Genomic DNA, 20,971 nt, shown 5'->3' with positions numbered 1-20,971 from the left:
ACCATCCGAGGCAAAACAGAGGTGATTTTAAGAAAGGAAACGGAGGTCACTTTACAAGACCTTTTAGATAAGGAAATAGATTTACAAGCAGTGTGTCAGTTATTAGCAGAAAGGCAGTGGGAAACCTTGCCAAGTCGGAAGTTAGTCATAAACAGTGTCTGTGTGACACTGGAGCATGTAGGACTGTCCTAACCTCCAGTCCTCCCGGAGTCACATATTCTTCATCAGTCATAAATATAAAAACGGCAGGAGGTCAGACAGACAGACATCAGTTAACAAACCCAGTTGCAGTAAAAGATAAGGAAACTGGACTTGAATGTCAAGCACAGGTGTTAATAAGCCCTTCTTGTCCTGTTAACTTGTTAGGTCGAGACCTTATGGTACAAATGGGCATTAGCGTGGTTGCCACAGCCACTGGCATGAAAGCAATCGTAAATGAGGAAGCTTATGTTGTGCAAGGAACCACAACACCACAATATTACTGGTCTCTGGACCTAGGGGGAACTGCACAGACACGAGAATTATTGCGGAAAACTAGAGAAAAGCAGTCCCCTAGACAGGCCCAGTTCATGCCTGACGATGCCTTACACGTCACTATGTGGTACAAAGACACCCTTGGACCAGATTATGTCTATGACAAAACGTTTCATGCCCTCCAAGACACTTGTATAATATATGTATGTTAACCCCACCACTGGGTTTTCAGCAGCCTCAGTCATTTTATCTAACAAGCAACAAGCTGTATTTAGAGAGAGAACACCACACGTATCTCTTTCAAAACCACCCCAGATGCAGTGGAGAGATGTAGAGATGTTCTTACGAGATTCTATGCACAGTTACAATGACTACCAACCCGTATCTGGCTCCTGTTGGAGCTATGATGAGAAACACAATGTGTGGCGGTTTCCTTTGGGATGGAGAGTTCAAACCACTCCCACCACACACTTAAAGGACCCAACCTGACAAATTTTTTCAACCCTGGAGGAGGGATCATGTCCAGATCTAGATCGCCTTCCAGAAGGGTTGTGGTCGTCCTCCCCCACTGATGTAGGGCTGGTAAAGGGATTCCCACCTTACAAAGTAACTGTGAAATCAGAACACCGTCCGGCAATACCCATTAAAACCTGAAGCAGAGAAAGGTATAGCCCCTGTAGTGCAAGACATGTTAGCATCAGGAATATTGCGAGAGGCTCCTGAAGCCACTTGCAACACTCCTATCTTTCCAGTCCAGAAGGGACATACAGGGAAATGGCGCATGGTGCAGGATTTAAGACCTGTTAATAACATAGTGCAACATGCAGCACCAGACGTGCCTAACCCACACTTATTGCTCAACTCATTGACTCCTGATAAAAGCTACTTCTCAGTAGTGGATCTTAGTAATGCATTTTTCTCAGTACCATTGCACCCTGATTCTCAACATTTATTTGGATTTACCTATAAAGGGAAAAAATATACATATACTAGACTCCCTCAGGGATTTTCTGAAAGCCCACATGTATATACCATGGCCCTTAGATACTCTATGAGTACCTGTGAAATACCATCACATAGTCAGGTATTACTATACGTGGATGATATCTTAATAGCAGCAGATTCAGAACAACATTGCAAAGAAACTACCCTAACTGTGCTTCAGCATTTATACAATACTGGACATAAAGCTTCTAAACAGAAGTTGCAGTACTGCAAAAAGACAGTTGTCTATTTAGGGCATAACCTTTCACAAAAAGGTCGCTCGCTGCTAGAGATAAGGAAACAAGCTATACAGGAAGCACCTAAACCACAGACTAAACAACAGATGCAATTATTGTAGAGAATGGTTACCAGATTATGCTTTTCTAGTTCAACCTTTGCAAAATTTAATATACGGGAAGGAGATGACTCTAAAGGACAAAATACAATGGACTGAGGACGGAGAAAATGCTTTTACAAATTTAAAAAGAATGTTGCAAACCAATGTGACCCTTGCTCTACCAGATTATCAACAACCATTCACCCTATGTGTAGATGCTAATCAAGGTTATATGAAAGCAGTATTAACACAGCCATTCGGAGCAAAAGAGAGACCGTTAGCATTCTATTCAAAACGATTAGATGCAGTAGCAGCTGGCTTTCCACAGTGTTTACAGGCCTGTGCAGCTGCTGCAGAAGCAGTAAAGGTATCAGCAGAATTGGTACTTTGTCACCCCCTCATACTTAAAGTTCCTCATTCTGTGTCTCTAATCTTGTTGCAGACACCGCTTCCATTCTTAACACATACAAGACATCTTACCTTAGTGTCACTTTTGCTCTCACAACGTAACATTGAACTTCAGCGGTGTGGCCTATTGAACCCTAGTACGCTTCTCCCTACCGCAGAGGATGGGGAGCCACATTCTTGCAAAGCAACAATAGAAGAACAAACAAAACCAAGAGCAGATATTCTGCAAACTTTTATACCAGGATCAGAAGTTGTTTATGTAGATGGCTCAGCATCAAAAAATGATATGGAAAAAAATAAAGTTGGGTATGCTGTAGTTACATCTACTGAAGTGTTAGAAGCCAATGCACTCCCTTCTACTTGTTCAGCACAAGCGGCTGAACTTTATGCTGTGATCAGGGCATGTGAACTGTTCAAGAAAAAGTCACTTACTATCTACACTGATAGTCAATATGTGTTTGCAGCTGTCCATCACCATGCAAGAGTCTGGAAAAATAGAGGTTTTAGAACATCACAGGGCACATCTCTTACTCATACGAATTTGCTACTTAGATTATTAGACGTTGTGCATTTACCGACTCACTTTGCACTGTGCAAATGCAAAGCACACCAGACTGATGACTCTGCAGAAACCGCAGGAAATAGTTTTGCAGATAAAACCGCCAAAGAAGCGGCACTGAAACAACCTACCTTATCAGTGGCAGACATTCTTTTTATAGATAGCGATGTGCTATGTGATGCACAGATTCATGCTCCTAAAATAGAAGTACAAAGTTGGATCAAAAGAGGAGCAATACAACGAGAGAAAGTTTACTATATGAATGACAAGCCCATCCTACCAAAAAATTTATACAAAACAGCTGCTTTGGTGAGCCATGGAAATACTCATGTCTCAACAGGAGGGATGGTACATATCATACAACAATATTTCTATGCTATAAATTTTTCTGATTATGCAAAACAATTTTGTAGGACATGCTTAATTTGTTGTAAACACAATGCACAAGGAAACATCAGACCAAAACGTGGCCAGTTCCCCACAGCTGAGTATCCGTTTCAAGTTGTACATATGGATTTTATTGAATTATCTTGGTCACAAGGAAAGAAATACTGTCTAGTTATTATAGACACCTTTTCTAAGTGGGTAGAAATATACCCTGTAAAGCATTGTGATGCAATGACCGTTGCAAAATGTTTGGTAAGCCATTATTTCCCTACCTATGGCATACCTCATATTATAAGATCAGACAATGGGACTCATTTTGTAAATCAGACTATGTCCCTTTGCTCACAAGCATTAGGTTTTACGCTTAAGAATCATTGTGCGTATCACCCCCAGAGCGCAGGCTTAGTGGAAAGGACCAACGGCACTATTAAAACAAGGCTAAAAAAGACAATGGAAGAGACAAAAAGGCCGTGGCCAGAATGTTTGTCTCTAGTAAAATTATGGATGAGAATAACTCCCACTCCTGCAGGATTAACACCTTTTGAAATAGTGTATGGTAGACCATTTCCCCTAGCAACTGAAATGAATGACATAGAAAAAGCAGACCGAGAAAATACGCTGGCTGATTGGATGCGTAAACTACTAACATCACAACAAAAACATAGCCCCAGTAGTCTGCCGGTAAATTCTGTTTCTACTCAACAGGATAACTTGCAGCCGGGAGATTGGGTCCTGGTCAAGGTCCTGTTGCGGAAAGATTGGAGCACACCTCGGTGGGACGGTCCTTATCAAGTCCTCCTCACAACACCAACAGCAGTAAAGATCGCAGAACGACCTTCCTGGATACACAAAAGTCACTGTAAACCCATCAAGCCCTTATCAGAGGCCTCAGCAACAGAGTAGCAGTGGAAGTCCGCTACAAAGGCACAGTAACCAATAGGGTGCTGTTGTCTCAACCCGGTGAAGAAAACAACTGAGCTGCACTCTATTTAGGATGGCCCTGATAGGGTGGGGATGTGGTAAAGTGACTCTAGGGGTCATTCTTGTTGTAGGACTTGTATGGTTGTCCTGGCTCTCACCAGCTCCATTACAGCACCTACGGCGATGGACCCATGATGACTTCCATCTACGCCCGTTGCCCGCTGACCACTCACATCCATTTATGCAAAACTACTGGTACCGATATGTACATGATACTGTAACAGCGAAAAATGTGACAAATTGCTATGTTTGTTCAGTAATGCCCACTCATAGTGAAGGACCTACGGTGTATGGTAAAGCTATGAACATATCCCAAGCCAAGTGCGCTGCTTCTTTCGCAGGAATAGGATACCAGAGCCGTCTTTCCCTTATATTTTCGCTAGCAGGGGAAGATGTGAACATAACTATACCTGGGACTAATAGAATGACAGTGGTCCGAATTAAGTATCAGGAGGCTACAGGAAACTACCCAGATGACGTTGGGTTTCAAAATGGTACCTGTATACAGGATTTCTGGGTAGACTTCGCTGTTGCTAAAACTAATGTCTCACTTCCTTTTTCTGTCTTGATGGACCGAGACCCACTGACATATCAGCATGCCATTTGTTTTAAGCAAGATAATGGTACGCGATGGATAGGAGGAAACACCACGAACTGTAACCTAACATATGTAGACAGCATGTATGGATCTCCAATTTCGATGCTTCGCCCCAGTAATGGAACATATTGGGTGGACGGAGTAGCATGGTTGTGTGGACCTCGTGCATACTTTGTCTTACCACCGAACTGGTTTGGAGTGTGCGCTCTTATTTTTGTTTCAGATCACACCTTCCTGATAGCACAGGAAAGTAAAACTTTCTTCAGAAGCAGGAGAAGGCGTTCGATATCAATACAACCCCATGATAGTGTGTGGGGAACCGACGTGCCCGCTGAACATAAATTGTGGGGAACAGGCAGTAAAGTTATGCTGGCCCTGTTCCCTGGGCTAGGAATTGGAAAACTCATGCTACGCGTAGAAACTCTAAATTATAGACTAGGTCTATTTATGAATGATTCGATACTGATTAACCAAAAACAAAATGAACAATTAGACATAACCAGACAGATGGTAATCCAGAATCGTATGGCATTAGACCTACTGACAGCCGCACAAGGAGGAGTATGTGTCCTCCTGAACCAAACGTGCTGCACTTACATTCCTGACAATGTGCACTCACCCAATATGACATCTGCCTTAGACCGCCTCCGAAACTTACAAAAAGTGATGACCATGGACAGTCGACCGCAGTCCTCCTCATCCTGGTTAGACTGGTTTATTACAGGAACATGGTGGTCAATACTGATGAAAACATGCCTACCTCTTCTTTTGTTTTTCATTTTATTTTTCTGTTGTTTTATTACTGTTATACCATGTTTGAAAATGTTTATTAATCAAGCTCTTAATGCTGCTTTTCGGACACGCAGTACAATGTTTCTCTCCCTTACCCAAACTATAGAGACAGAGCCTGTTTCCAGCGATGGCGATGAAGAAGACATATAATTCATAATGACGGCCGAGCCGAAAGCACCCGTGCAGGGCTCGGACCTGAAGAAACGGAATTAAATGTTTTCCAGGATAATGACAATGTGGTCTAAATGAAGGTTGTACCTAAAGTGCTTTTGCAACTTCTACAATGTTGATGCTTCTGATCATACTGTCATGATAAACAGGAGGGACTGTTAGGTTGAAGAAACAGTTGTTAATCATTTCTGTATGATCAGCAATGAGTGTAAATATATATGTATACGTTATTTCTTATCTTCTAGCCACATACTCTTAGCTATTGTACTCTAAGTAGGTGGTTAACAGCTGCCTACTTAGATAAGAATCTCACTTCCCTCTCTTGCGCCCCCCATTGACTATAAATAAAGAAGCCAAGGGGAACCACCCTTTGTAACACATTCTGCTGTAGTTTGCATTGCAGAGAGTGTGGGTACCCTTGCAAGTAAAACTGTAACCTGTGTGTGTCTCGTAAATGTGGAGTTGGGGTGGAAACGCCGGGCGCTTTCCCCAACACTCACTCTTCTGCCTGAAGTTTTTGCATTTCATTGGTATTTAACTCCAGCAAAACAGCACATTCTTTCTTGTATTTGCTGACCATGATGATGGTCACAACCATTATCATTTGGTCCCCAAAGGAATTGACACGAACTGCATCTTTGGCAGGGCAAAGTCATACGTAGCAGCAACCCAAATTGAGCTAAATCCAAGGCAAATTGGATGAGGCTAATTCGTCATGCCTCCCACATCGCACACTGAAGGAGGGACCACGGGTGACAATGTGCAGGACTTACGTTCTTTATGATGAGTGGATAGCGGGTGATTCTCTGCATAGGCTTCAGCAGGAAGCTGGACAGTGGCATACCTTTACACCGGTGATCTGTAGCGATTTTCTGAGAGAGAGACACACACACACTTAGGAGTCAGAAACCCTAGCCTACGTCCTTATCTAAAGCACCACTCTAAATTTCAGTCTAGGTGCTTTAGAAGAGTTGAGTCCAGAGGTCTCATAGAACATAGTATTGGCCCGCAAGATATCTTTGTAATTCATTTCAGAAGAAAATAAAGAACAGTTCAACATCCATTTAACCCGCTACCGCTTTTTCACTGAGGACATTTGGACGGCTGCAATTCTCCCGCTTACCGATCGCTCTGGAACAGCCTTTAACAATGAACTATCTACCCCTCCCATTTGTTCCAGGGCTGCTGCCCACCATTCCTCACCTTGAGGAAGTCCTTGAACTCGGGTTCCTTGTCAGTCTTTTGTTGCAGCAGGGCTGCACCGTTAAGCTGGCAGCTGCAGAAGCGGATGTAGGCCTGCATGTGCGAGAGCTCCGAGGCCAGGATGTCCCCAATCATCTGCACCGGCATCTTCTCGCCACCCGTTTTCTTCCTCACCCTCAGTGCCCTGCCATTCACAAACACAATCACCAAAACCGCAAAGGCCGCCAAGTCCAGTACCAAGCAATTTCTTCGTAAAAGTTCAGGTGAGTTTCAAAAACAGAATGCTGGCCAGTGCCATTCTCAACAAACATTCCAGTCAGTTCTTTAAGTGCAAAAACTGTGCAGCCTGTTTTGTTATTATCCATCGACTGCATAGATAATTCCTTTTCCTGGCACTTCTCTATTTCTGGGACTTCACTCTGCCTATGACATTTGCTGTTGTGGGACACGATACTCGCAGTTCGTATTCCTAGAGCAAGGTGGCAGCATCGGATCACGTTTCATTCCCAAGAATTTCAGCTACCAAGAAGAAACAAGCTTGTGGAAAGACACACTTGTGAAGTTTGGTGTTGGACATAATCAGGTCCTTCCAGTTGACGAAGATCATGGCCATTTCAACATCTGTCAGGCGTCCCGACTCAGACATGGGCTTGTAAAACACCTGGAGAAAAAAAAATGAGAGACGGGCAAAGTTGGAAAGGGTTAGTAAAGGTTAAGAGGGATAACAAAATGTTAGGGAAAATAAGTTAAACATGTTCTGGCACAAAAACCTACACTCAAAGCCCTATACATGAGATCCATGACAAGAATATAAAAACTCAAAACTGCAAATGCTTAAAGCAGACTGAAGTGCAAAGACCTCACGGGGGCCCCACTGCAGATCATACCTCCAGGACCAGCTGAAGGTCAGCCATGTATCGCTCCTCCGTCTCAATGAGCTCGTGGATGTAACCCTGTCGCTTCCTCTCCTGCGGACTCATGGTGTCCAGGCTGGTCAGGTCAGCACACCCTGCAGGGTCGGGGATGACGGGGGTGGGGGTGGGAGTGGGGGGGGGGGCAGCCGCGGTCAGCAGCTGTCTTGCGTGGCCCCAAACATGTGGCTAAACCACTGGCTTGAGAAGCCGCTACCCGGAGCTGTCGCTAAGTCACTGCGCGAGAACAACCCTCCCGTCCGTCTTACCTTTTGCTGAAAATTCAGATGCGCGCAGACGCTGAAACTCCATTGGGTAACTTTCAATACGCCTTTTTGCATGAGCCTCATCCCCAAGCCTTAAAAACCGCAGCCAGGTTTCCTCTCTCGAACCCATTTTGCCTGGGACTGTAACCATCCTAGTGCTTAGCTTCTTGAATAACCTGGTCCTGGATATATATATATATTAGACGCTAATAACCAAACCTCACACCATCCTTGTGTAAGACAATGACTTGCCAAAAAAAAGCAGGTGCTTTTTAAGCAAATCCTTTATTTTCATATAAGCAAATTATATGTATAATTTGAGGCACATTTTCAAAGTAACACAGCTTGGGAACTTTAACACAGACAAACTGACTTGACTACTGCCAATGCACTGTGGGTAAATTCCCAGTGGGGCCAAATGAAACCTCAAACTGCATAGACTGTTTAACAATTAATGCAAGGGATTCATTCAAAATGCATCTCTCTTGCCAGCAGCATAAACAGATTGCAAATTTGCATAAACAGAGCAAACCTTTAATTGCTTGCAAAATGTTTTCCAAGTAGAGGATATTTTTCAGCTGTTAAATACCTTATTCAGACATTTCTATGCCTTACTGCAAGTAATCACACATATTGTAGACTGAGCACACAATATCACAGTCATCCATTTTTTTTTCATTAAACTGCACTTTCATATAAAATAAAATAAGTCAATACAACTAAGAGTAAAATCTGGGCAAACCAGGTTACATTCAAAATGCTTGTAGTTTTACTACAAAGTGCCGCAGCAGTGATGATTTCTTGAACACTGAGGCACAGAGAGTTTCACCCTGATGTGAGAGCAAAAGACCACACTTTATAAACCACCAAATCTGCCATTTTTATCCTTAACCGAGTAATACGATTCTTTAGCATTTGTTCCAAGGACATTGTCAACACATGAATTTACCTCTGGCTAATAGTTACACTGGCATGGACCAAATAGTCAGCAGGCACCATGCAGAAGGATAATCTTCAGAGTCTAAACCTTAGTGACCAAAAAAAGAATTAGCCCATCTAACATCTGAATTTTATCAATAACCAAATAATCAATGGCAAGGCAGATTTTCATTTTAAGTTGCATGAAAAAGCAAAGTGTGAGGCTCAGTGGGCTAAAGCCTCGTTTTTCGCCCAGCCTCAGTACATCTGCGGGTCCTTCAGCAAGGCCCTTAACCCCCAGCTCCCTGGATGCTGCTATGGGTGGCTACCCTTTGCGGCCAGCTTGCTGTCACTTACAGAAAGCAAACTGGGGGTGGCGTAAAGAGAATTTCCCCATAGGGCTCAATAAAGTATCAATTATTATTAAATAAAGACATGTATCTTAGTTATAACTAGTTTTTAAACTTGTTAGAACCCAGAAACCGCAAAACATGTACTGTTAAACACCAGCAGGCCTTGTTTCGTTAAAGGTTATGCATATAATTACCTGAATTAACCACTCCATCTTGGTGGGGGGGGGGGGCATTTACATTGACGTTACCTCCCTAAGGTCACTTAAAGCAAAAAAAAATATATTCTAAAACATTTCCAGTATTATGGCAGATCAGCTGAAAACTCACAGCATCCTGGTCCAAACCCCCTCAGGCGGGAAAGCGGCAGACACTGCACCGGGGCACTAACAGGGCAAACCAAAGTCCACCAAAGCCCGCCGCGAGTGTTCGGAAAAAACAGCAAACAGTGAAGCAAGGACCCAGAACTTTGACCCTCGAATGGCTCACCGACCCCCACATAGGGAAAAGATGAAGGCTGCAACCAGTGTATGACTGCCTGCTTGAATACCCTTCCACTCCATACATTATAACAAATAACACCCTCAAAATACACAACTACATGTAAGGCAACAAAGGTTTCCCCTTAGTCTAGGTATGTATGACGAATATTCTACACACTATACCCATAGGCAAAACACAGTACTTAAAGAAGTACGTAAACAGCCAGTAATCGTTGAAGCTCATGTGTCGCCGTAGGCAAGCTACACCACCAGGGCCCCCTGTCTGCGACAAAGTGATATTGGCTGGCTAAGGCAGCGCCTCACCAAAAGATGGCACCCCAGGTGGCTGCCTATGTCACCTAATGGGTTGACCAGCACTGAGCACAGTACTATAGCTAAAGCCATGGGATTTCGTAGAGGGAGAGGATTAGGGTTAGGGTTAGGGTTAGGGTTAGCAGGGTTAGGGTTAGGGTTAGGGTTAGGTTTGCACTCATGGGGTTGGCAAAAAAAACCTACCAATGGAAAGCATGTGTCTGTGTACATGTGAATTCATACTGTGAACACACGCACACACACTTATGCAATTACCCAACGGTACGTAGCCCATAACTGAACTACAAGCTAAGCGTAAACGCACCGTTGCCTGCACAGATTATCCCAGATTTTCCATCTGCGCAGTAACATTCAGATATAACTGTCAGTGAGAGACGTTTTAACAAACAAACAAAAAAAAGTTAGGATACTCAATTGCACTTAGGGTAAAAAGCCATTTTTGAAAGAAAAATATGTTTTAAATAGTTAATGACTATGACTCTACATACCTTCACGCTCTCCCAAAAAGCTGTTTAAATGATATGCTTTATACTTTAAATATGGCATCAGCATCTATCACTGGCATTGTAATTGCTTTGCATCATAAGCAAGAACAATTTTAAAGACTAAAAACATGAATATAAAAATTACAGAGGGGGGCACTTGCTGTTGGACTGGTAGGTGTGTGGGACCTGCTTCAACACATGAGGAAAAAAATTTAAATAATAATAATAATAATAATATTAAAGCAGAAGTAAAAGAAAGTGAATTTGATGAGAAGGCAGGCCCTATCCAGCGAGGAAGCATTGACTGATATGGAGCACCTAAAGGGTATCTGAACAGCTCTGAGAAGCTGTGGAGGAAGAGGCAACGATGCCGTCCTACAAGAACAACACAGATAGAGGGAAAGATGGAGGGAAAGGTGGGGGGGAAAGAAGGGAAAGATGGCAGGAGAAGAGTGTAAGGAGGGTGGACGGATGGATGGAAGGAGAGGAGTGCTTCTCTGAAGCACAACTCTGAGAAGAAACCCAGTCCTAATAGGCGGATGGCAGAAGAGAGAGTATGCACGCCATGATGTGGAAACTCATCGACCCTCTCATCATGGTTTTTTATGAAGACATTTGCCAATACCAGGTAGTATCTTTCAAACTGCCCTACTTCACATCACCAGGCCTCCCATGAGGTCACCAATGAATCATTTCTTATCTGTGTTTAGGTTTCCCCTGCAGCACACAGCTACTGCAAACTCTCTCGATTCATCTTTGGACACAAACCATTTCTGTTCAGAAAGTCAGACCCAAGCAGGAAGCCAAACCGTAGCCTTGGTAGAGCTGCAGTCAGCAGGAGAACAGCCCTTTGAGAGACCCATACAATGCAGGTGGGCACTGTAACGTGGGTCAACTTTTACCCGAAGGTCACTTTCCACCTTAGATTTTGGAACTACCGCTCTCTCATTTATTGCCAACAGCATGAAACACTAGGCTGCAAACTTTGTATCTTAAGACATTTGCAACTATCAACAAGACAAACAAATATTACTTGGGGGGGGAAAAAAATTAAACTTACATTGTTGACTGGGATCGGACTCCGTGGTCATCTTGACGTAATTGGTGGGGAACAAGCCGACGACGCCATTCAGCTCCCCTTTCCACCAATCAGCATCGTCCTTGTTCAGCACATTGATCAGTTGACTTTTGGAGAAGCTCATCTCATCCTCGTTGCCCGCCTTGTAGTCGTACATGGTGATGACCTGGCAAACTGAAGGAACAGCCAACATGTAGGAAAGGCTGTTACGGAAGATGCAGACGGAGATCATCGCAGATCTTGGCATGTGATGCTGTTGATCTTACTTGGAACTGGAGCTGGTGTGGACTTCCCACTGGTGGGGCCCAAGAGCTTGACGTGGGAGGCGGGGAACCATCCGTTCTGGCGTTTTTTACCCCTAGCCTGGACAGATACAAGACAAGAGGTTCCTCATCAGGACATACATGCCAACCTAATTTAGGACAAATGCATCTGACCTGAGAGAGACCCGCAACTCAACTTCAATGCCTCCTCCCAAAAACAGCCCAGGATTAGACCTCATTATGGGCGGCCTCCACATTTGATTAACGTCACTATCATGACAACACGGGTCCACAGACCTGCAGAACCCCTTGCCACCACCCAGATGGGTTCTTGCCCTGGATGAGGATAAGCTGTCCCGGGGCCAGGCTCAGCTGCTCCGCTCCGGTGGCCGTGTACGCAGTCGTCACTTGGGCAACCTCTGTCATACACATTCACAAATGAATGCGAACGCAAACAAGCACACGTGTTCAAGGTAGATAGAGCTTCGCAACAGTCGGCACTCGCAAAGACTATTGAACACAGCTGTGTTTCATCTGTATACAGGACACAGCCTAGCTGCAGATGCACCAGCATCAACGGAAAGGCAAAGATAAAGGTGTGTGGTGGCTGCCAGTGAATTTCTTGGCTCTTTACTGAGTGGTGACTGTGGGATCCCGCATCCTTACCTGGCTTTTTGCCGACTCCACCTGACTTTCCAGTGGTGCTATATGTCTGTAGACAGACACACATATTGGTAGAGGTCAGAGTAGCAAAAGTTAGCCTGTCATGATTTATTATTTATAGACAATAAACTCTGCAGTTTAAGTATCTCTGAGAAAAGTCGTTCATGACAATTTACTTCAGATTCCTTTGGCGTTACGTAGTTGGAGGGGAAGACTCCACTCCTGTCTCCGATGTACCCTTTCCACCAGTCCCCTTCTCTTTCCGTCACAACGACGGTGTCTCCTTCGTTGAAAGTGAGGTCTCCTGACTCTGGGCTTTCATAGGTATATAAGGCTACATACTCTGATTGGATGAGAGACAGAATGGCCAAATGATTTTTAACTGCCACAAAACCTGCCTTCTGATTAGACAGAAAATCAACGGTCAACAGCCAGTGACAAAATCCGGCTTTCTCCTTTTCGACAATGGCCTCTCACACCAGACCCTGTTTCAAGGTTACTTCTGACATGCTAGCAGCAATACCATTAATATCAAGATGATTAAAAGGTACGCAAGAGAAGTCAAGATGACAATATGCTAGATTACAGATGGCCAAACAAAGTGAAGAGTAGTGACTGGCTAAAATGGAATGTTGGGTATCAAAGAAAGACACAATGTATGCAAAATGCGCTTCTGCTTAGCTTAATTTAACTTCTTTTCATTCAAATTCTTCCCTGGAAAAGAAACTTACCTTCTTGTAGAGTATTGTCAGGGTTATTGAACTCATCCACAGAAGAATATAGGGGTCTGGCAAAATAAAGTGAAAAAAAATGGATCGGCGATTCTGCTCATACGCATTTTTCAATAGAAAAAGAAAAAAATCCCTTACAAATTGATCTCGCTTATCTCAACCAATAATATAAGCACAAAAACATCACAATAGCATTCATAAGTGTTGAGTCAATCAGTCAAACCAAATTTACCATACTAAATCTAGCACATTTTCTCAAACATGTCACAAAGAAAAGGCAGGGATTATTTAAAATCACTCCTAGATGCCTGCCCCGAAAAATGCAAATCAAATACCACTTCAGTAATAAATACGTAGAAATATGGAATTAGAATAAGGAAATGGCTCAGTAAATGACCACCAGCTGACAGGCTTTGGTCTGAGCAGAACCAGAACCCTTCTGCAACCTCCCGAGGAACCGCCAAGAGTGTCACTTACTCATTCCGGCTCAGCCCTGCACCCCATTCAGCTCCCCCAGCCACCAGTTTTCCTGCTGCTCCAGCACCGTGATGATGTCATCCTTGGAGAAGTTCAGGTGGTTGTCCGTCTTGGCCGTCCAGGAGCACAGCGCTTGCACCTGGAGGCCACTTGCCACCTGACAACGCAGAAAACATGTCTGTCAGCCGGGACACCACTCAGGAAACAAGATCTGATCTAGACGTACTTGAAACTACCTTAAAAATCCCCCCAAAAATGGACATTTTGATAAATGTTAACATGAAAGTTTACCAACTTATGAATATACCTAGAAAGTTAACACTCTCGTGCATACATGGTACATCTCAGTGTATTGTTATATATGTGCAAACACATGCACAAATATGACCAAAAAAACAACATATATACAAACTACACTATTAGCAAACATAGTTGACTTGTTTATGGCGATAAAATCATGCATTTGTGTTGGGGGCCCCTTGCTGGCCACAAAGTCACCACCTTGTGGAGGGGCCCCAAAGTGGCTTTTTAAATGGGTCCCCAGAAACAGCAAACCTGCTTCTGATTGTTATATATAAATAAAGAAAAAGCATAGTACAGAACAAAATACTGCAGTAACGTGCAAGACAGTCGCAGAAGCAGTTGAAGGCTTCTGAACAGACATGGTTCAGATGCAGCCATGCAAACAGGCCACAGACTCACTGGCACATAAATACGCATAGGCATGCAGTGGAAATACAGAAAAAGAACACGACCGATCGGGTGGGGCCAGTTCTGAATTCTCACTCGAGACAGTTACGGTATTCTTCAGGTAGGGGGCGCTCCCAGGATAACTACCTGTCCATACTCCATAGAGGCAGAGCCTGGAGGGTGGGTGGGAGTGAAGGCAGAGTTCTGCCCTGCCCCCCCAGGAGTGCTCTGTCCTGCTGGGAAGGTACTGGAATTAGCCTCCGCCTTGCTGAAGTAGGGACAGACCAGGAGAAAACGGTCAGTGAGACCCACATAAGCATTCAGATATGACACAGGACCAGTTTAGATGCTGGACACCAAGGGGCAACATTACCTTGCAGAGACTGAGGTAGATGCAGTTGTGGGCATCAGAGCCTGCTTGGTGCTGGCCGCAGATTCCGGTTGGCTGTGCTTCTCGACGTAGCTCTCAGGGAACCAGCCCATCTTGCCCTGGTAGCTGCCATACAGCCAGCCCTGCTCGCCTTCCGTCTTCTCGTCCACCTGCGGACTCAAGGCGATTGGTTAAGGGCTACCACATGACACACATGGGCGTACTATCCAAAACCAGGTCACGACTGGCCAGAAAACACCCTAAAACATATGAAAGGAGAAATGTGCCATTAATAAATTAAATATGTCTACATGTTTATTTATTTTGTCACAGGGGCACTTGTACCCCTCTGTCCTCCCCCCCCCAAAAAACTGCTCCTTGTTGCACTTTATGGTGAACAAAAGGATTCTAGATCTAACTGTAAAACACCCGAAAAGGATTCAGAAAAAAAGAGCTAATCAGGCACCAGGGCAATGATTCAGCACATTTAATTTATGGTACAAACAGATTAACATATGGGGGTGCACTCTGTATACCTCAATCAAGCTGTCCGTGTCAAAGGTGAGCTCGTCCGCGTTCCGTGCTGTGAAGGGGTACAGGGCTCTGTAGGTTGTCAGGGAGGCCGATTTCCTGTGTGTTGACTTGACGGGTCTCAAATTCCCTGCAACGACAGTGAGTCAGTCACCTCCTTGTGTGACTGTTCTTCAGAACGCTGTGTCACTAATGACGCACTGCAGCTATTGAACCAGCACACAACACCTCGGGTCTGCTGATGGGACACTTGCATTTGGAGGCTGATGAAGAAACTGTACAAACCCCACCGCTAATGGTAGCTTTACGTGTCTGAGATTGTGATTTGTCACTGCGTTTCCACACCTCCCGAAGGGGGCTGCATCGAGGCCATAATCCTTACCTTTTCGCTCCTCTAGGCCCCTGATCAGGGCCGACAGCTTCTCATGAATGTCTGTCTTGCCTAAATTGTGCTGCTGCTGCTGCTTTTGCTGCCGGGCCTCTTCCTCCCGCTGTCTGGCCACGGCCTCCTCCTCCTGTTGCTTTCTCCTCCTGTCCTCCTCTCGCCGTCTCTCCTCTTCCTGTCTCTTCTTCTCCTCTTCCAGCCTCCTCCGCTCCTCCTCCTGTCTCCTCCGCTCCTCTTCCTGTCTCCTCCGCTCCTCTTCCTGTCTCCTCCGCTCCTCTGCATCCCTGACAGCAGCTATCTGAGCCCGCTGACGTCTTCTCTCCTCCTCCTCCCTCTCCAGCTCCTGCTCCTCCTCCTTCTTCCTTCTGTTCTCTTCCTCTTGCCTCCTTCTCTCTTCCTCCTGCCTCCTCCTCTCTTCCTCAAATCTCTTTTTCTCTTCTTCCAGTCTTTTCCTCTCCAGCTCTAGCTTCCTTCTCTCTGCCTCCACCTTTCTCCGCTCCTCCTCTTGCCGCCTCCTCTCCTCTTCCTTCTGCCTCCTCTCCTCCTCCGCCCTTTTATGTTCCTCTCGCCGCCTCTCCTCCTCTATCCTCTTCTCCTCCTCCCTCTTCTGGGCTTCCTCCTGCCTCCTCCTCTCCAGCGGCCCGGCGGTTCCGCTCAGCCTGCTCCTGAGCGGCGCGCAGTTTGGCCCGGAGTTCACGCTCACGTTCTTCCTCCTCCTTCAGCTTGGCCTCCCGCTCCTCCTGGATCCTCCTCCGCCGCTCCTCCTCCTCCCGCTCCAACTTCACACGCCACTGCCGCTCTTTCTCCAGCTTGGCTTGCCTGTGAATGACATGATGCATCACATTGAAGCTGAATTTGGCCCAGCACCACATCATGGCCCTTCAATCACGTGATGCAGCTATATTTTCTTTAAACAAACCATCAAGGTCACGTCATCCATTCAAATTTAATGCTTTAACTGAACTTTGTCACACTGGGTCTGTAATTGACATTAAAATTGCTCTTAGCCATCTGACATGTTCTGACATTATGTAGGTGATGTGTTGACCCACTTAAAAATAGAAAAACAAACAAAAAATAAGTAAAAGGGAGCTCTGGATCCCCAAGGACCAGCTTGGGAAGCACAGTGTTAAAGTGATATTAAAAAGCGATTTAGGACAGGTCAGTCACCATTGCAGGGAAACCAAACCTGGCACCATGACAGCCAACAGAAATGCAAAAACGACAACAGAGCATGCAGGCCTTGCAGGAGGCCTAGCTCACCTGACCGCCTCCTCCTCCTCTCTCTTCCTCCTCTCCAACTCCAGTTCTCGCCTCCGCTGCAGGTCACATAGCTTGTCGGCCTTGACCTGCCGCAGTCTGTCCAGGACCTGCTGCTGCTTGGTCTGGCTTTCCCGGAGCTCCTGTGGGAAGGGACCGGGCCCGCACCACCATTAGCGCAGAGCACCAAGCCACACCGCCAACCACCACTCGCTATACAAGGTACAGACACCAGATCCAATTCAGAACACACGGGATTCTGGGCCATAGATTATGGATGTTTTGAGGCTTCACTTCTCCACTTTATTCTATTTACAAATGCTACTGGCCCCTGTACAGCACACTGGGCTAACTAGAGGCAAGCCACAACATTGATGCCTTTCTACCACCAGTAATGCCTCCTCACCTTGATGTCCACGTTGTACTGGTCCATCTCCGACAGTTTTGCCACGGTATCCTTCTCCAGCACATCCAGCTGCTCCTTGAGTTTCCGACAGACGATGTCCTTCTCAGTCACGCCCCTCTTTACGGAGGAAAGTGTCGGACCTGTATACAGAAACACTACCTCTAAGCAAGACCCTTCACCTGCAATTGCTTCATCCTGGGACTGACAATCTACATCTAAGCCCTGCAAGGAAGTCCTCCAACTTGCAGGGAAAACTGCAAGGGGGTTGGTGGCAGGGTTGGCACTCCAGCCACCGGAAAAAAATGTACACTGTTCCATTCCATTCGGACTAGTGTGATGCTGAGGTGTCACCCGCTGCACGACTACACTCAGGTTCTCATCCCTGAGGTGGTTCGTGTGGAGGGTGCAGCAACGCGCTGTATCAGCAGGGGGCCCTTAGTGCACCTCGAGGTTATATGGTAAGTATTTTCTTGTTGACATGTGAGAGGGAGGGCTGTGACAGATAACCTGGCCCCCACAATCCCCCACTCCACCCAAACCCTACAGAGCCGAGATGAGTTGGTAGCCGACTTGTGCCCAGAACTTCTGGAAACTCCTGTACTGCTGGAAAAGCCTTCCAGGGGGGGTTACATCTGAAAGCTGGCTGAAAGAACGCCAAGATTCTGCATTGCTGTCATCGAAGCAAAACTGTCGACTGCCTCCAAGCCTTTTACTCTAAGGTGAATAATGTAGCTAAAATATAAAGATGTATTACAAGTGGGTGCATCCAAACTTTTGTCTGGTAGTGTACACCTACATTTTAGAAGCACAAGAAGCATGTACCACCCATGTGCCACCATGACATTTAAGTACTTCAAGAATGACTGCAGGGGGGGGGGGCGCCAGGTAACGCAGGGAGAAGCAGGGAGATCAGACTCACCAGACCTACTGTTCAGCCCCATGTTGCATAGGATCTCCTTGCATCTCTGCTGCTCCACAATCAGCTGAGAATGTTTCCTCTGCCCCTCCTGCACAAAAACAGGCCAAACTCCCTCAGAAAGCTGGAGAATCCTGAAATAAACCCTCCCTGGAAACTTCACCCTATCTATCTATTGCTTTTATAGTAAATTCCCCCCCAAAAAAACTGCACATTCTCCAGGAAAGGTGTGAAGAACAGTCTCTCCCTTGGTTGCCAAAATCTGAAGACTGCTAATCAGACAGGAGTGGCACAGCAGACATAACGCCAGATCACATGGAAAAAGAACCGTGTTGAATCTATTTATCAGTGTTGCAGCTGGTGCTCGTCCCATAGCTGCTGGGATCTTGGACGGCAGCGGAGGAAGGCCGCAGACCTCAAGCTGCCGCTGCAGGGCGTTGACCTCCAGCAGGCAGCTGTCCTGCTTCTGACTGATCAGTTCCAGCTCTCCCTTCTGGATGCTCCTCTTGCTCTGGACGTCCCTGAGTCGGTCAGAGATCTGCTTGTGCTTGTCTCTCTGAAATTAAACAGTGGTCTTATGAGTCCTGAGGGCGGGAATATTGTCGCTGTGGACACAAGCATGTGTACCATTGACATCTGAAAGGAAAACGTGCGTCTCTGATAGTGCGATTTCAACAGCTGGCTGTTCCTCGTTCCTGAAGGGGAATGCAGTCGGTCGGGGCAAACAGGTGCAGGACGGCCTGGTCCTCACCACAGCCTCCAAGCTCCTCTTCTTGGCCTTAAGCTTGATGATGTCCTCTTGTTCTTGGTTCCTCTGATTCAGCAGCTCCTGTCGCCTCCTCCGCTCCCACTCCATCTTCCTCTGACGCTCCAGCTCCTGCTTAGCAGCCTGCAGGGACACACACATGATCACGACCAAACACACACACACACACACACACACACACACACACACGCGCTAATCACAGGTCGCACACGTTCACACACAAGCTAAACCAATAACCAAATACATGCTGTCAAACCTTCCCAGCCATTCAGAGATGTACATAAACGGAGTTTCACCAGTAAACTAGTTTAATTAGTTATAATGCTGTATTTGCCCAACACAGGGTTACAATAATGAAGTTTTATTAACTTCCAGCCAATTATCACAGGGGGGCCTGGAGTCTATCCAGGACAGCACAGGGCACCAGGCTGGGGGGGTACACCCTGGACGGGATGTCAGCCCATCGCAGGGCACAAAACATGCACTTACACTAGAACCTCGCACTGCAGAGAATTTAAAGGCACCAGACCACCTAAGGGCATGTTTTTGGAGGAAGGCCACACAACACTGGGAGAACATGGAAACTCTCAAAGAGTGGAGGTGGGATTCCAACCCCCAGCTCTGAAAGGTATGAGGCAACAGTGCTGGTGAATCGCCAACAACATTAATTTGCTAAACCCAAATGTGATTGGCTGGGACTGGACCAATGACCAAAGAGCGACTGCCTAACCCCAAGTACAATGCTAGCATTCCATACTAGAAAGACTGACCTCCTTGCGTTCCAGCTCCTTTAAGCGCTCTTCCTCCTTCTGCCATTCCAGCTCGCGTTGCCTCTCCAGCCGCCGCTCCTGCTCCTGTTGCCGCCTCCTCTCCTGCTCCCGCGCCTCCTGCTCACGCCGCTCCTGCTCCTCTCGGGCCTTCTGGGCCCGCCTCTCTTGCTCGCGCCGCTCCTGCTCCTGTAAGACCTGCCGCCGCCTCTCCAGCTCAGCGTTTCCCCGCTGGAAGTTCTCCTTTAGCTTGTCCTCGAACGAAACTGCAAGGAGGGCCATGCACACGCACACGTGGTAACCATGGCAATAGGGGCAGTGACCTTTGACCTCCTGCAATTCAATGTGAATCAGGTGATTCTTTGTAAAGATACTAAGAACGGCACATCACTAACACTTGTGTCACCAAAAACATTCACTAGCTGAAGGTGCCTGTCTTTGTGTGTGTGTGTGTGTGTGTGTGTGTGTGTGTAAATCCGTCTGTCCGTTCTACTAATGCTTCTGGGGTGGTTCAACTTGAATTTCTTCAGGGACGATGGTGCGATTCAAAGGAAGCAATTCCCCCTGCTTCCCCGTTCTGCAAAATACAACATGCCTCCGTGTAGGTAGAAGGTGCTAGAACCTGAGACTCTGAGTCAGGCTACACAGGAACAACCACCATACAGCTTCCCGTGCTCACTCATCAGGAGTCCCTTAGCTGGGCTCAGTCGAAGTATCTCAGTGTATGGGGACACTCTCCCTTTCTGTAACAAAGCCTCCTAGCCTGTGATTCCAGATGGGTCAATGTCCAGCCTGACACAGCATATTCAACCCCCCCGCCTTTCCCCATTCATTACATATAACTATGGAAAAAAGTTAGAGACCATAGCACCAATTTTTGTTTCACTCAGTTCTCCTTTATGGGTATGGATCTGTGAATAATGTTTTTTTTTCTTTTGCAAACTGCAGCCTGGTTCTTTCCTGCTTCTCATTAATGAAGGGCTTCTTCCTTGCTTTATGGGACTTCAGCCCTGCTTCTATGAGCCTGTT

General features: G+C 46.0%; 1 pseudogene; it reads right to left on the bottom strand.

Annotated features, from left to right (window-relative positions):
* LOC125726467 (intersectin-2-like) overlaps positions 1-20,971 on the bottom strand; it is a 47,051-nt pseudogene that overhangs the window by 5,053 nt on the left and 21,027 nt on the right.

Source organism: Brienomyrus brachyistius, unplaced genomic scaffold, assembly GCF_023856365.1.
Source record: "Brienomyrus brachyistius isolate T26 unplaced genomic scaffold, BBRACH_0.4 scaffold72, whole genome shotgun sequence".
NCBI classification, from domain to species: Eukaryota; Metazoa; Chordata; class Actinopteri; order Osteoglossiformes; family Mormyridae; genus Brienomyrus; species Brienomyrus brachyistius.
The sequence above is the reverse complement of the archived record's forward strand: the minus strand, read 5'-3'. Positions and strand labels throughout refer to the sequence as shown.